The sequence below is a fragment of the Pseudophryne corroboree genome, chromosome 3, assembly GCF_028390025.1.
Source record: "Pseudophryne corroboree isolate aPseCor3 chromosome 3, aPseCor3.hap2, whole genome shotgun sequence".
NCBI lineage: Eukaryota > Metazoa > Chordata > Amphibia > Anura > Myobatrachidae > Pseudophryne > Pseudophryne corroboree.
The window spans coordinates 293831391-293845465 of NC_086446.1; positions in this window are offsets into that span (position 1 = coordinate 293831391).

A 14075-nucleotide genomic window follows, 5' to 3' on the forward strand; every position below is an offset into this window, starting at 1 on the left:
ATTCCACTGGGTGTAAAGAGGCCAAACTATGCACTATAATTTCAAAAATGATATGTTATGCGCTTAGCAAGCCTAATTTGGATATAAAGAGGTATTGAGGACAAAAAAAGGGAAACACAAATTTTTGATAAAACAGTAGAATTAAGTTCTCACTCCAAAATATATATGGCCTACACCCTCAATATAGCTAATATCGGGTGCGCTTAGCTCTCCTCAGGCGATCATAGTGGTGCCGGGCTGTGCGTTATATATAAACATGTATATCATAAACAAATGCCTAGAGCTCTCTGTCCGGCACCCTATCACTCCAAAGATTGAACTGGTTTAGTCTATACTAAGACCATAAGGCCATATACCGCTGACAGACGCCGACATAGCCGCATTAGATACGGACATTGAATCTATCAAAGGGACGTTCTGCATTCCTTAACCTAAATACACCTCCAATCCCACTAGAGAAAGACTAAACTATAGTTTTACAATATGTTTAGAGGTTTATTACTGAACTTGTGAAATTGGATAAATTTAATGAACAGAAGCAACAAAACGTCATCATCCCGCTGTCGGATTCTGGCGGGTTATGGATTCCATATAAGGAGCCGCGCATCGCCGCCATTTTCACTCCAGTCCTGGAAAGTGTAGCGAGAGGACGTGTCTCCTCAGTGTCTGTGCGGGAAAGTGGTGTGGCGCGTGGGGTGGCGACCTGCTCTTTTGTGTCATTAAAGTGCTGTCTTGTGCTGCATGAGTCCAGTGGTGGTGTCTTGTGCTGCATCAGTCCAGTCACAGTGGTGGTGTCCTGTGCTGCCATAAATCCAGTGCTGCTGTATAAATCCAGTCCAGTGAAGTGGTGCAGTCTTGTGCTGAATCAGTCCAGTGGTGGTGTCCTGTGATGCCATAAGTCCAGTGGTGGTGTCCTGTGCTGCCATAAGTCCAGTGGTGCTGCCGTATAAGTCCAGGGGTACTGCCGTATAAGTCCAGGGGTACTGCCGTATAGCCCAGTCCAGTGGTACCGCCGTATAAGTCCAGGGGTGCTGCCGTATAAGTTCAGTCCAGTAGTACTGCCGTATAAGTCCAGGGGTACTGCCGTATAAGTCCAGTCCAGTGGTGCAGCCATATACGTCCAGTGGTGCTACCGTATAAGTCCAGTCCAGTGGTACTGCCATATAAGTCCAGGGGTACTGCCGTATAAGTCCAGTCTGGTGGTACTGCCGTATAAGTCCAGTGGTACTGCCATATAAAAGTCAGGGGTACTGCCGTATAAGTCCAGTCCAGTGGTGCAGCCGTATAAGTCCAGGGGTACTGCCATATAAGTCCAGTCCAGTGGTGCAGACATATAAGTTATAGGGTACTGCCGTATAAGTCCAGGGGTACTGCCGTATAAGTCCAGTCCAGTGGTGCACCCGTATAAGTCCAGGGGTACTGCCGTATAAGTCCAGTCCAGTGGTGCAGCCGTATAAGTCCAGGGGTACTGCCAAATAAGTCCAGTCCAGTGGTGCAGCCGTATAAGTCCAGGGGTACTGCTGTATAAGTGCAGTCCAGTGGTGCAGCCGTATAAGTCCAGGGGTACTGCTGTATAAGTCCATTCCAGTGGTGCTGCCGTATAAGTCTGGTCCAGTGGTGATGCCGTATTAGTCTGGTCCAGGGGTACTGCTGTATAAGTCTGGTCCAGGGGTACTGCCATAAAAGTCCTGGGGTACTGCCACATAAGTCCAGGGGTACTGCAGTATAAGTCCACCAATATTGTGCATGCATTACTTCTGGGCAAATTCCAGCACATCCCATGTTTTGCACATAAAATTAATTTGGTGGTGCAGAATATTTTGAAAAATGACAGGGGCATGCAGGAGATGCTGTCAGTGGCGCGAAAAATTGTGGGTCACTTTCAACATTCAGCCACTGCGTGCCACTCCTAGATGGGGCAGGTGTTTGTGCCGCACACTTGTGTCGCTTAGCTTAGTCATCCAGCTACCTCATTCCCCCTCTTTTTCTTCTTTGCATGATGAGCTGTTTGGGGCCTAGTTTTTAAAAGTGCCATCCTGTCTGACACTGCAGTGCCACTCCTAGATGGGCCAGGTGTTTGTGCCGCACACTTGTGTTGCTTAGCTTAGTCATCCAGCAACCTCGGTGCACCTCTTTTTTCTTTGCATCATATGCTGTTTGGGGCCTAGTTTTTAAAAGTGCCATCCTGTCTGACACTGCAGTGCCACTCCTAGATGGGCCAGGTGTTTGTCCCGCACACTTGTGTCACTTAGCTTAGTCATCCAGCTACCTCATTGCACCTCTTTTTCTTCATTGCATGATGAGCTGTTTGGGGCCTAGTTTTTAAAAGTGCCATCCTGTCTGACACTGCAGTGCCACTCCTAGATGGGCCAGGTGTTCGTGCCGCACACTTGTGTCGCTTAGCTTAGTCATCCAGCAACCTCGGTGCACCTCTTTTTTTCTTTGTATCATATGCTGTTTGGGGCCTAGTTTTTAAAATGCCATCCTGTCTGACACTGCAGTGCCACTCCTAGATGGGCCAGGTGTTTGTGCCACACACTTGTGTCGCTTAACTTAGTCATCCAGCTGACTCATTGCACCTGTTTTTTTTCTTTGCATTATTTGCTGTTTGGGGCCTAGTTTTTAAAAGTGCCATACTGTCTGACACTGCAATGCCACTCCTAGATGGGCCAGGTGTTTGTGCCGCCCACTTGGAACGCTTAGCTTAGTCATCCAGCGACCTCGGTGCAACCTTTTGGCCTAAAAACAATATTGTGAGGTGTGAGGTGTTCAGAATAGACTGTAAATGAGTGGAGATGAATGGCATTGAGGTTAATGCTACTGTAGGCTCAAAATTACCCCCAAATTCTGTGATTTTAGCTATTTTTTTGTGTTTTTTTAAAAAATCATCCAGATCCAAAACCAAAACCCGAAAGGGTGGTTTTGGCAAAACCAACCCAGATCCAAAACACGAGTGGGGATTCATATCCAAAACCAAAACACGAAAAGTGCCCGCCGCACATCTCTAAATATAATCTACAGCAATTTATCACTTAAGCAATGTAATACATTGTTATACAATACATTGTTACATACAATACATTGTTAATACAATGTAATACAATATTACCATCTCCCACACATTGAAATACACACTCCCCGGCGGATGGGCCATTGAGGGATGGAATCAAATACAACAAATAAACATGTTGCAGCATAAAGCTACGCAGCACATAACTACAGTCTTCCAACAACTACATGCTGTTAATCAGTATAAGCCTGGTTTTGATTTGACCATATTCTGTGAACGAAGCAACACAATGAATGCAAGCCCAAATTTGTCTTCACAATAACAACTGTTACATGAAAACTTTGGGAAGGGACATATGGCTAAGTCACACAGACACTGCCTGTCTGTTTATGTAGTTGAAACAAAGCTACTGTAGTCTGAATCCAAAGAAAATAAAAAATATTTTATACCAGTGGAACCTATAAGCGTTTGTTGTGAAGTGCCTTAAACAGCTGAGCAAATTAGCTCAATACAGGTGTAAAATGACACTACGGATTATTTGCTTTCTGATGGATCAATTGAGAGCAGATGTGCGATTATAATTAAAGATACATCCAACCACCTCATATGGGTTTTGTTGGGGATCTTTTAAACAGGTGATTGTTTCTTTGACAGAAATATTTAGATCTCTCAGTAGAATAGATGAGACTAAAGGAAGACATGACCCAACAATAAGAGGTTGTATTAAAGATGGTCACCCAGCCAGCTCTCCAGACTGTCATCCTCACGAAACGTAAACAGATCACAAAGGAAAACCTATCTCTTACTCCTTTAATTACAGCCTTGCTTCACATGGCTGTTTCTCTACAGCTGGCTTCAGTGACCTGTGGCTCTCTCGCTGCTGCTCAGCTACATGCTATGAATGAGCCTTCAAGTGAGAGATGTAATCCAACAGACCTGAATGTACTTGGTTTATTCTCCTCTTCGTAAGGATGATCATCTATACTCTAATTCAGTTTATCCTGCAGAAATAACCATATTTCTCTCCGTATGTTTGGCAGCTGCCTTGTTGGCATATATTAATAAGCAGAGGTATAAGAACAGTGTCACATCATGGCCAAATGATCATGAAAAATAGTTCAAGGCTTAATAGGGAAAGGTGTGTCACGAGTCACTGATTATTAAAGTACTGCAAACCTTGAGGACCAGTCTGATTCACACTGTTATTTTTCTAGTATAGGTTAGAAGATGAACTTTACTGCACATCTGCCTGTGCTCTGGTCTGTCAAGGTAGATACTGTGGAGCCAAGTGGAGGCATAGAGCTAGCACTAAAGCGATCTGTGTTTTCTTTTTCTTTTTTTATATTACATTTTTATTGAGTTTTCATACAAATTACAGTTACATTTAGATAGGTAAATAAAACCAAAAAAAAAGAGGGGGGAGAAGACACGAACACAACAGAACTAATAAGGACAAGGGGGAGGAAGGGTATGTATCAGGGAAATCTTAATACAACAATGAAAGCAGAGTATAATGAAGGAAAGGAAGTCTGAATCCATTAGCAAGTTAAGGTCCCGTGTGGACCGGAGAACGAAGCACAGAAAGGTCGGGTAAGTCAGTCGAGGCACCAGATACACCTATTTGGCCTGATCTCTCCTTATATAGGGACCATTTAAACCATTTCTTACTAATAGAGGTAGTCCCTGAAGAATAATTGCCCTCTGCTGTTTCGAAAACATAATGTTGATGGACTCTATTTTCTATCATCATCAATAAAAATAAGAATTTACTTACCGATAATTCTATTTCTCGTAGTCCGTAGTGGATGCTGGGAACTCCGTAAGGACCATGGGGAATAGCGGCTCCGCAGGAGACTGGGCACATCTAAAGAAAGCTTTAGGACTATCTGGTGTGCACTGGCTCCTCCCCCTATGACCCTCCTCCAAGCCTCAGTTAGGATACTGTGCCCGGACGAGCGTACACAATAAGGAAGGATTTTGAATCCCGGGTAAGACTCATACCAGCCACACCAATCACACCGTACAACTTGTGATATGAAACCCAGTTAACAGCATGATAACAGAGGAGCCTCTGAATAGATGGCTCACAACAAGAACCCGATTAGTTAACAATAACTATGTACAAGTATTGCAGACAATCCGCACTTGGGATGGGCGCCCAGCATCCACTACGGACTACGAGAAATAGAATTATCGGTAAGTAAATTCTTATTTTCTCTGACGTCCTAGTGGATGCTGGGAACTCCGTAAGGACCATGGGGATTATACCAAAGCTCCCAAACGGGAGGGAGAGTGCAGATGACTCTGCAGCACCGAATGAGAGAACTCCGGGTCCTCCTCAGCCAGGGTATCAAATTCGTAGAATTTTGCAAACGAGTTTGCCCCTGACCAAGTAGCTGCTCGGCAAAGTTGTAAAGCCGAGACCCCTCGGGCAGCCGCCCAAGATGAGCCCACCGTCCTTGTGGAATGGGGTTTTATTGATTTAGGCTGCGGTAATCCTACCGCAGAATGCGCCAGCTGAATAGTGCTACAAATCCAGTGCGCAATAGACTGCTTAGAAGCAGGAGCACCCAGCTTGTTGGGTGCCATCAGGATAAACAGCGAGTCAGTTTTCCTGACTCCAGCCGTCCTGGAAAAATAAAATTTTCAGGGCCCTGACTACGTCCAGCAACTTGGAATCCTCAAAGTCCCCAGTAGCCGCAGGCACCACAATAGGTTGGTTCAAGTGAAAACCTGAGACCACCTTCGGGAGAAACTGAGGACGAGTCCTCAACTCTGCCCTATCCATATAGAAATCAGATAAGGCCTTTTACATGACAAAGCCGCCAATTCTGACACACGCCTGGCCAAGGCCAAGGCCAACAGTATGACCACTTTCCACGTGAGATACTTTAGCTCCATGGTTTTAAGTGGCTCAACCAATGCGACTTTAGGAAATCCAACACCACGTTGAGATCCAAAAAGTGCCACAGGAGGCACAAAAGGAGGCTGAATATGTAGTACTCCTTTAACCAAAGTCTGAACTTCAGGCAGTGAAGCCAGTTCTTTCTGGAAGAAAATCGACAGAGCCGAAATCTGGACCTTGATGGACCCCAATTTGAGGCCCAAACGTCACCCCTGCTTGCAGGAAGTGCAGGAATCGACATAGTTGAAATTCCTCCGTCGGGTCCTTCATGGCCTCCCGCCAAGCAACAAATTTTCGCCAAACGCGGCGATAATGTCTTGCGGTGACATCCTTCCTGGCTATGATCAGGGTAGGGATAACTTCCTTCGGAATACCCTTTTCCTTTAGGATCCGGTGTTCTACCGCCATGCCGTCAAACGCAGCCACGGTAAGTCTTGGAACAGACAGGGTCCCTGCTGCAGCAGGTCTTGTCTGAGCGGCAGAGGCCAAGGGTCCTCTGCCAGCATCTCTTGAAGTTCCGGGTACCAAGCTCTTCATGGCCAATACGGAACCCCGAGTATGGTTTTCACTCCTCGCCTTCTTATTATTCTCAGTACCTTGGGTATGAGAGGTAGAGGAGGAGACACATAAACCGACTGGTACACCCACGGTGTCACTAGAGCGTCCCCAGCGATCGCCTGAGGGTCCCTTGACCTGGCGCAATATCTTTTCAACTTCTTGTTGAGGCGGGACGCCATCATGTCCACCCGTGGTCATTCCCAACGGTTTACCCGCATTTGGAAAACTTCTGGATGAAGTCCCCATTCTCCTGGGTGTAGGTCGCCCATCGGAGAATCCTTGTGGCTTCTGCCATCGCCATCCTGCTTCTTGTGCCGCCCTGTCTGTTTACATGGGCGACCGCCGTAATGTCGTCTGATTGGATCAGTACCGGCTGGTTCTGAAGCAGGGGCCTTGCTTGGCTTAGAGCATTGTAAATGGCCCTTAGCTGCAGAATATTTATGTGAAGCGAAATCTCCTTGGAAATTTCTTCCCTGTGTGACTGCACCCCAGCCCCGAAGGCTGGCATCCGTGGTCACCAAGACCCAGTCCTGTATTCCGAATCTGCGGCCCTCTAGTAGATGAGCCCTCTGCAGCCACCACAGCAGCGACACCCTGTTTCTTGCTGACAGGGTTATCCGCTGTTGTATCTGTAGATGGGACCCGGACCATTAGTCCCACAGGTCCCACTGGAACGTCCTTGCGTGGAGTCTTCCGAATGGAATTATGCTTCGTACGAAGCTACCATTTTTCCCAGGACTCGTGTGCATTGATGTACCGACACCTGTCCTGGTTTTAGGATGTCTCTGACTAGAGATGACAACTCCTCGGCTTTTTCCACTGGAAGAAACACTTTTTTCTGGTCTGCGTTCAGAAACATTCCCAGGAACAGAAGACGTGTCGTCGGGACCAGCTGTGACTTTGGAATATTGAGAATCCAGTCGTGCTGTTGTAGCACTTCCCGACAGAGTGCTACCCCCACTACCAACTGTTCTTTGGACCTCGCCTTTATCAGGAGATCGTCCAAGTACGGGATAATAAAAACTTCCTTCTTGCGAAGGAGTATCATCACTTCGGCCATTACCTAGGTAAAGACCTTCGGTGCCGTGGACAATTCCAACGGCCGCGTCTGGAACTGATAGTGACAGTCCTGTACCACATATCTGAGGTACTCCTGGTGAGGGGGGTAAATGGAGACATGCAGGTACGCATCCTTGATGTCCAGGGAGACCCTGTAATCCCCCTCGTCCAGGCTCGTAATAACCGCCCTGAGCGATTCCATCTTGAACTTGAATCTTCTGATATAAAAGTTCAAGTATTTTAATTTCAAGATGGGTCTCACCGAACCGTTGCGGTACCACAACCACTGTGGAATAGTAACCCCTTCCTTGCTGAAGGAGGAGCACCTTGACAATCACTTGTTGTGATTATAGTGTTGAATATCCACCAACACCGTCTCCCTGGCAGAGGGAGGTGCCGGTAAGGCAGATTTTAGGAAACGGCGGGGGGAAGAACGTCTCGAACTCCAGCCTGTACCCCTGAGATACTACTTGAAGGACCCAGGGATCCATGTGAGAGAGCCCACTGTCCGCTGAAATATCTGAGACGGGCCCCCACCGTACCCGGGTCCGCCTGAGCAGCCCCAGCACCATGCTGTGGACCTACCGGACGCAGGGAGGACTTCTGCTCTTGGGAACTAGCTGTGTGTTGCAGCTTTTTCCTCTACCTTTGCCTCTCGGCAGAAAGGATGAGCCTCTAGCCCTCTTGCTTTTCTGGGGCCGAAAGGACTGTACTTGATGATACGGTGCTTTCTTTTGTTGTGGGGTAGCCTGTGGCAAAAAAATCAATTTCCCAGCAGTAGCTGTGGAAACGAGGTCTGAAAAACTATCCCCAAACAGTTTTACCCCCTTATAGGGCAACTATCATGTGCCGATTCGAGTCGGCATCGCCTGACCATTGCCAAGTCCATAACCCCCGTCTGGCGGCAATGGACCTAGCGCTTATTTTTGATGCCAGCCGGCAAATATCCCTCTGTGCATCACGCATGTATAAGACCACGTCTTTTATATGCTCTATTTTCAGCAAAATATTGTCCCTATCCATAGTTATTTTCCGACAGGGAATCTGACCACGCAGCGGGAGCACTGCACATCCATGCCGAAGCAACGGCTGGTCGCAATATAATGCCCTAGTGTGTGACCATATCTTATAGGGTAACCTCCTGCTTTCTATCAGCAGGTTCCTTCAGGGCGGCCGTACCCGGAGACGGTAGTGCCACCTTTTCTGATAAGCGTGTAAGCGCTGTAACTACCCTATGGGGTGTTTCCCCGCGTGACCTATCCTCTGGCGGGAAAGGGTACGCTGCCAATAACCGTTGTAGAAATTATCAATTTCTTACCGGGGGAAGACCACTCTTCCTCATACACCTCATTTAATTTCTCAGATGCAGGAAAAACTACTAATAGTTTTCTCTCACCAAACACAATACCCTTTTATGTGGTACCTGGGGTATAATCATAAATGTGTAATACATTTTTCATTGCCTCAATCCTGTAACGGGTGGACCTATTTGGAGGGTACACCAGTCTCATCGATGTCGACACTGGAGTCAGTATCCGTGTCGACATCTGTGTCTGTTATCTGAGGTAGCGGGCGATTTTAGAGCCCCCCATGACATTTGAGACGCTGGAACAGGCACAAGCTGAGTAGCCGGCTGTTCCGTGTCGTCGACCTTTTATGTAAGGAGTTGACACTTTCACGTAATCCTTCCATAAGTTCAACCACACCGGTGTCGACCCCGCAGGGGGTGACAACATATTTACAGGCATTCGCTCCGCCTCCACCTCATTATCCTCCACATACCTGTCGACACAGCCGTACCGACACACAGCACACACACAGGGAATGCTCTGATAGAGGACAGGACCCCACAAAGCCCTTTGGGGAGACAGAGGGAGAGTATGCCAGCACACACCAGGGCGCTATATATCACAGGGATAGCACCTATAAAAAAGTGTTTTCCCTTATAGCTGCATATATATTGTATACTGCGCCTAAATTGTGCCCCCCCCCCTCTCTTTTTAACCCTTTCTGTAGTGTATTAACTGCAGGGGAGAGCCAGGGAGCTTTCCTCCAACGGAGCTGTGAGGGAAAAATGGCGCCAGTGTGCTGAAGGAGATAGCTCCGCCCCTTTTTCGCAGACTTTTCTCCCGCATTTTTATGGATTCTGGCAGGGGTTAATGTACATCCATATAGCCCTGGGGGTTATATGTGATGTATTTTTGCCAGCCAAGGTGTTAATATTGCTGCTCAGGGCGCCCCCCCCAGCGCCCTGCACCCATCAGTGACCGCAGTGTGAGGTGTGCATGAGGAGCAATGGCGCACAGCTGCAGTGCTGTGCGCTACCTTGATGAAGACTGATGTCTTCTGCCGCCGATTTTCCGGACCTCTTCTTGCTTCTGGCTCTGTAAGGGGGCCGGCGGCGCGGCTCTGGGACCGGACTCCGAGGCTGGGCCTGTGTTCGATCCCTCTGGAGCTAATGGTGTCCAGTAGCCTAAGAAGCCCAAGCTGGCTGCAAGCAGGCAGGTTCGCTTCTTCTCCCCTTAGTCCCTCGATGCAGTGAGCCTGTTGCCAGCAGGTCTCACTGAAAATAAAAAAACTAAAACTAACTTTTATCTAAGAAGCTCAGGAGAGCCCCCTAGATTGCACCCTGCTCGGTCGGGCACAAAAATCTAACTGAGGCTTGGAGGAGGGTCATAGGGGGAGGAGCCAGTGCACACCAGATAGTCCTAAAGCTTTCTTTAGATGTGCCCAGTCTCCTGCGGAGCCGCTATTCCCCATGGTCCTTACGGAGTTCCCAGCATCCACTAGGACGTCAGAGAAATGGGGATGACCGCCGACTTCCATTTGGAGGCAATGGCGGCCTTAGAGGCTATGAGAATGTGGCCCAAAAGGTATCTATCACAACTAGACATCTCACCAGAGTAATAATGAAAGAGTGCCAAGAGGGGGTCATGTATAAGGACCACTCCTAGTATGTGGGAAATGAAAAGAAACACCTCCCTCCAGAGCGACCGGATTGACGGACATAGCCAGAAAACATGAAGGATATCTCCCACCATCCCACAATTCCTCTAGCAACTAGAGGAGACATCAGGCCAAATCTTACGCAGACGTTCCGGTGTAAAATATACCCTATGAACCAATTTATAATACATTTCACAATGATTCACACATTTAGACATTTTAAAGCAAGATTTAAAGATATCTTTCCAGATATCTTCGGTGAAAACCGCAGGGAGGTCTTTTTCCCATTTAGTCTGTGAGGGGAATACTCCATGGTGGGATTCAGTTACAAGATGTTGGTACCATCTGGAGATGCCACCTCTATTACCGCTAGGCACTAGAAGAGACATCAATAATTTAGGGAGACCAGTATGGAGGACTCGGTTGGGAAAGCAGCTTTGAAGCCAATGCCGCATTTGCAGGTATTTATGAAAATCTTGTTTAGGTACACAAAATTGTTCCTGGAGTAAGGAAAAGGGGACCAAAACACCGTCTCAAAGGACATCTTTTAGGGTGGAGAGGCCTATGTCCTGCCAATGGTGTAAGTGCAAATCTGGGATCAATAGGGCTATAGCATGGAGACACAGTTGGGGGGAGGGCAGAGCGCCAGCAGGGAGAGATTTAATTACGGTTCTCCATGCAGACAACGTTGCGTGGACCGCGGAACACTCAGCAACTATAGCAGGGATTGAAATGGTGGGCAACCAGAACAAGTCCGGCAGTGTAAAGGGGAATACAGCATTCTGTTCTAAGGATACCCATGGTTTAGAAGTGCCCTGGGTGAACCAATCTCTGGCCTGAGCGAGTAAACAAGCAGTATGGTATCTCTCTAAATCTGGATACGCGACTCCACCTGCACACTTTGGAGCAATTAAAGTGGATTTCGCTATCCTCGGCTTTGAGCCCCCCCATATATATTTGGTTAATAAACGATTAAATCTATTACAAATATCTTTAGGGAAGGTCCTGGGGATGGTACGGAAAACGTACATCAATTTTGGTAAGAGAACCATTTTCGCAGCTGCCACCCGTCCAACCCAGGAAACCTCCTGTATCATCCAGTCTTTAATAAACAGTTCAAATGCCCGAAAGAGTGGTCGTAGTTACACCCCATTAAATCCCGCTCCCAAGATATATGTATACCCAAATATTTAAGCGATCTGAGTTGCCACGCATACTTATAATCATTCTTTAGACGTCTAAGAGCGCTATCAGAAATATTCAGAGGGAGGGCCTCAGTCTTAGTAGTGTTCAGCTTGTAGTAGGAGACCGCTGCATAGGAGTCCAAGAAAGAATGTAAATGTGGTAAAGACAATTCAGGCTCTCTAAGGCATACTAAAATATCGTCAGCAAAAAGACAGATTTTATGGGGCATCCCCCCCACCACCGGACCCATAATTGAGTCCAATACCCTAATCCGCTCCGCCAAAGGCTCAACAGCCAGAACAAAAATGAGGGGTGATAAGGGGCAACCCTGACGAGTACCATTAGTAATATTAAATGTAGAGGAATTGCAACCATTGGTGAAAACTGAAGCCGAGGGCGAGGAGTACAAAGCCAAAATGGAGTCGAGTATCCTGCCCGCAAACCCAAAACGGCCCAGGGTAGCCCGTAAATAGTCCCAGTGGAGCCTATCGAATGCTTTTTCTGCATCCAGAGAAAGGACCAAGAGAGGTTCGCCCCGGACTTGGCAGCGTTCAATCAAATTAATAACCCTGCGTGTGTTATCTGACGCTTGCCGGCCCAAAACAAAACCCACCTGGTCAGGGTTGATCAAACTAGATAAGAGAGGGGATATCCTATTCGCAACCATCTTAGCAAACAATTTAAGGTCAGTGTTCAGCAATGCTATTGGGCAGTAATTCTGAACTACTGTAGGAGATTTGCCTGGTTTAGGGATAGTAACTATCCGGGCCTCTAACATCTCCTTCGGGAAACATGTGGAGTCAGAGGCTTCATTGAAGACTGACGTCAAAAGTGGGGCAAGGGTTGATTTAAATGTTTTATAAAAGTTAGAGGGGTACCCATCTGGGCCGGGGGCCTTATTCACTGGACAGGAATTTATGGCTGCCTCGACTTCTTCGAGTAACCAGGGAGAGCTAAGGGACTCACGAGTCTGAGAATCAATAGTGGGGAGAGACAACCCATCCAAAAACCCATTAATATCCGCCAGAGTGGGCTGAGGGGTACCAGGGTCATCTCTGAGGTTATACAGCTGCGAATAATATTCAGCAAACGTATTAGCTATCTCAACCGGATCGGTTACTTTAACTCCAGTAGATGTATGAATAGCATGTATGCGTTCCTTAGCTCTACGCCCCCTCAATTTACGCGCCAGCAAACGCCCCGCTCTATTACCAAGCATATAATATTTTTGATTAAGCCGCTGCAAATTGCGGTGAACTTCAGTTAAGGCAAATGTATTCACCTTTTCACGGGCAGCAAGGAGTTGCTTAAAAAGGGATTTATTAGCAGGGCTAATTTTATGTGCAGATTCCAGTCGGGAAGCCTCTCTTTCGGCTGAGGCGTATCTGTCTCTATACTCACGTTTAAGTCTAGCCGCTATTTGGATTGCAGAGCCTCTAACCACGGCTTTCAGAGAACACCAATGAGTGAAAACGGATGTATCCTCGGGGCAATTAGTAGCCAGATATAGATCTAGAGATTGCTGGATGGCCTGGTGAGCCTCAGGGCGGGCAAGAAGGTACGAACCCAGTCTCCAGGGACCATGGGGGACTACCCTTTTACTGGTATCCCAAACTACAACAAGTAGCGAGTGATCTGACCAAGACATAGGTAATATGTCAACCTTACTTATAGCCGCTAACGTCCACTTATCCGCTAATGCCAAGTCTATTCTAGAGTATGAGCTATGGACGTGGGAATAGAAAGTGTAATCCCGCTCTGTAGGGTGTTTGGCCCTCTATACATCATACAACGCATACTCAGCTAGCAGTTGACCAAATTTGCCTGAGGGATCCTGGGCTGGACTACTACGAAGGGTTCGGGTTGGACGGGAGCGGTCAATAGTAGGATCTAACACCATATTGAAGTCTCCAAGGATCAAAAGCGCCCCCCTAGTACGATCCTGGAGAATTCTACAAAAGGTTCTGACAAATGAGATTTGTTTGGTATTTGGGGCAAAGCAAGAGACAAGAGTGGTCTCTACATTTTCTAGCTGACCTACTAAGATTAAATATCTCCCGTCAGGATCTTCATATTTAGAGGACAAAACAAACGGGCAGTGTTGCGCTATAAGAAGAGCCACGCCAGCTTTCTTGGCGGGCCCATTTGCAGTATAACAATGGGGGTAACGTGAATTAGTGAAGAGGGGGGGATTCTGACTCTGAAAGTGCGTCTCCTGTACCGCTACCACATGCGCCTTAAGCTTATGAAAATAATTTAAGGCCAATCTTCGCTTTTGGGGAGAGTTAAGCCCTTTGGCATTAATAGAGACTATGCGCACCATGTTCAACAACAAATAGAGCTGATGACTCCGCTGACCAATTTCTGTGCGTAAACTGATATACCTGATAGGGGGGGAAACATATCAGAGAA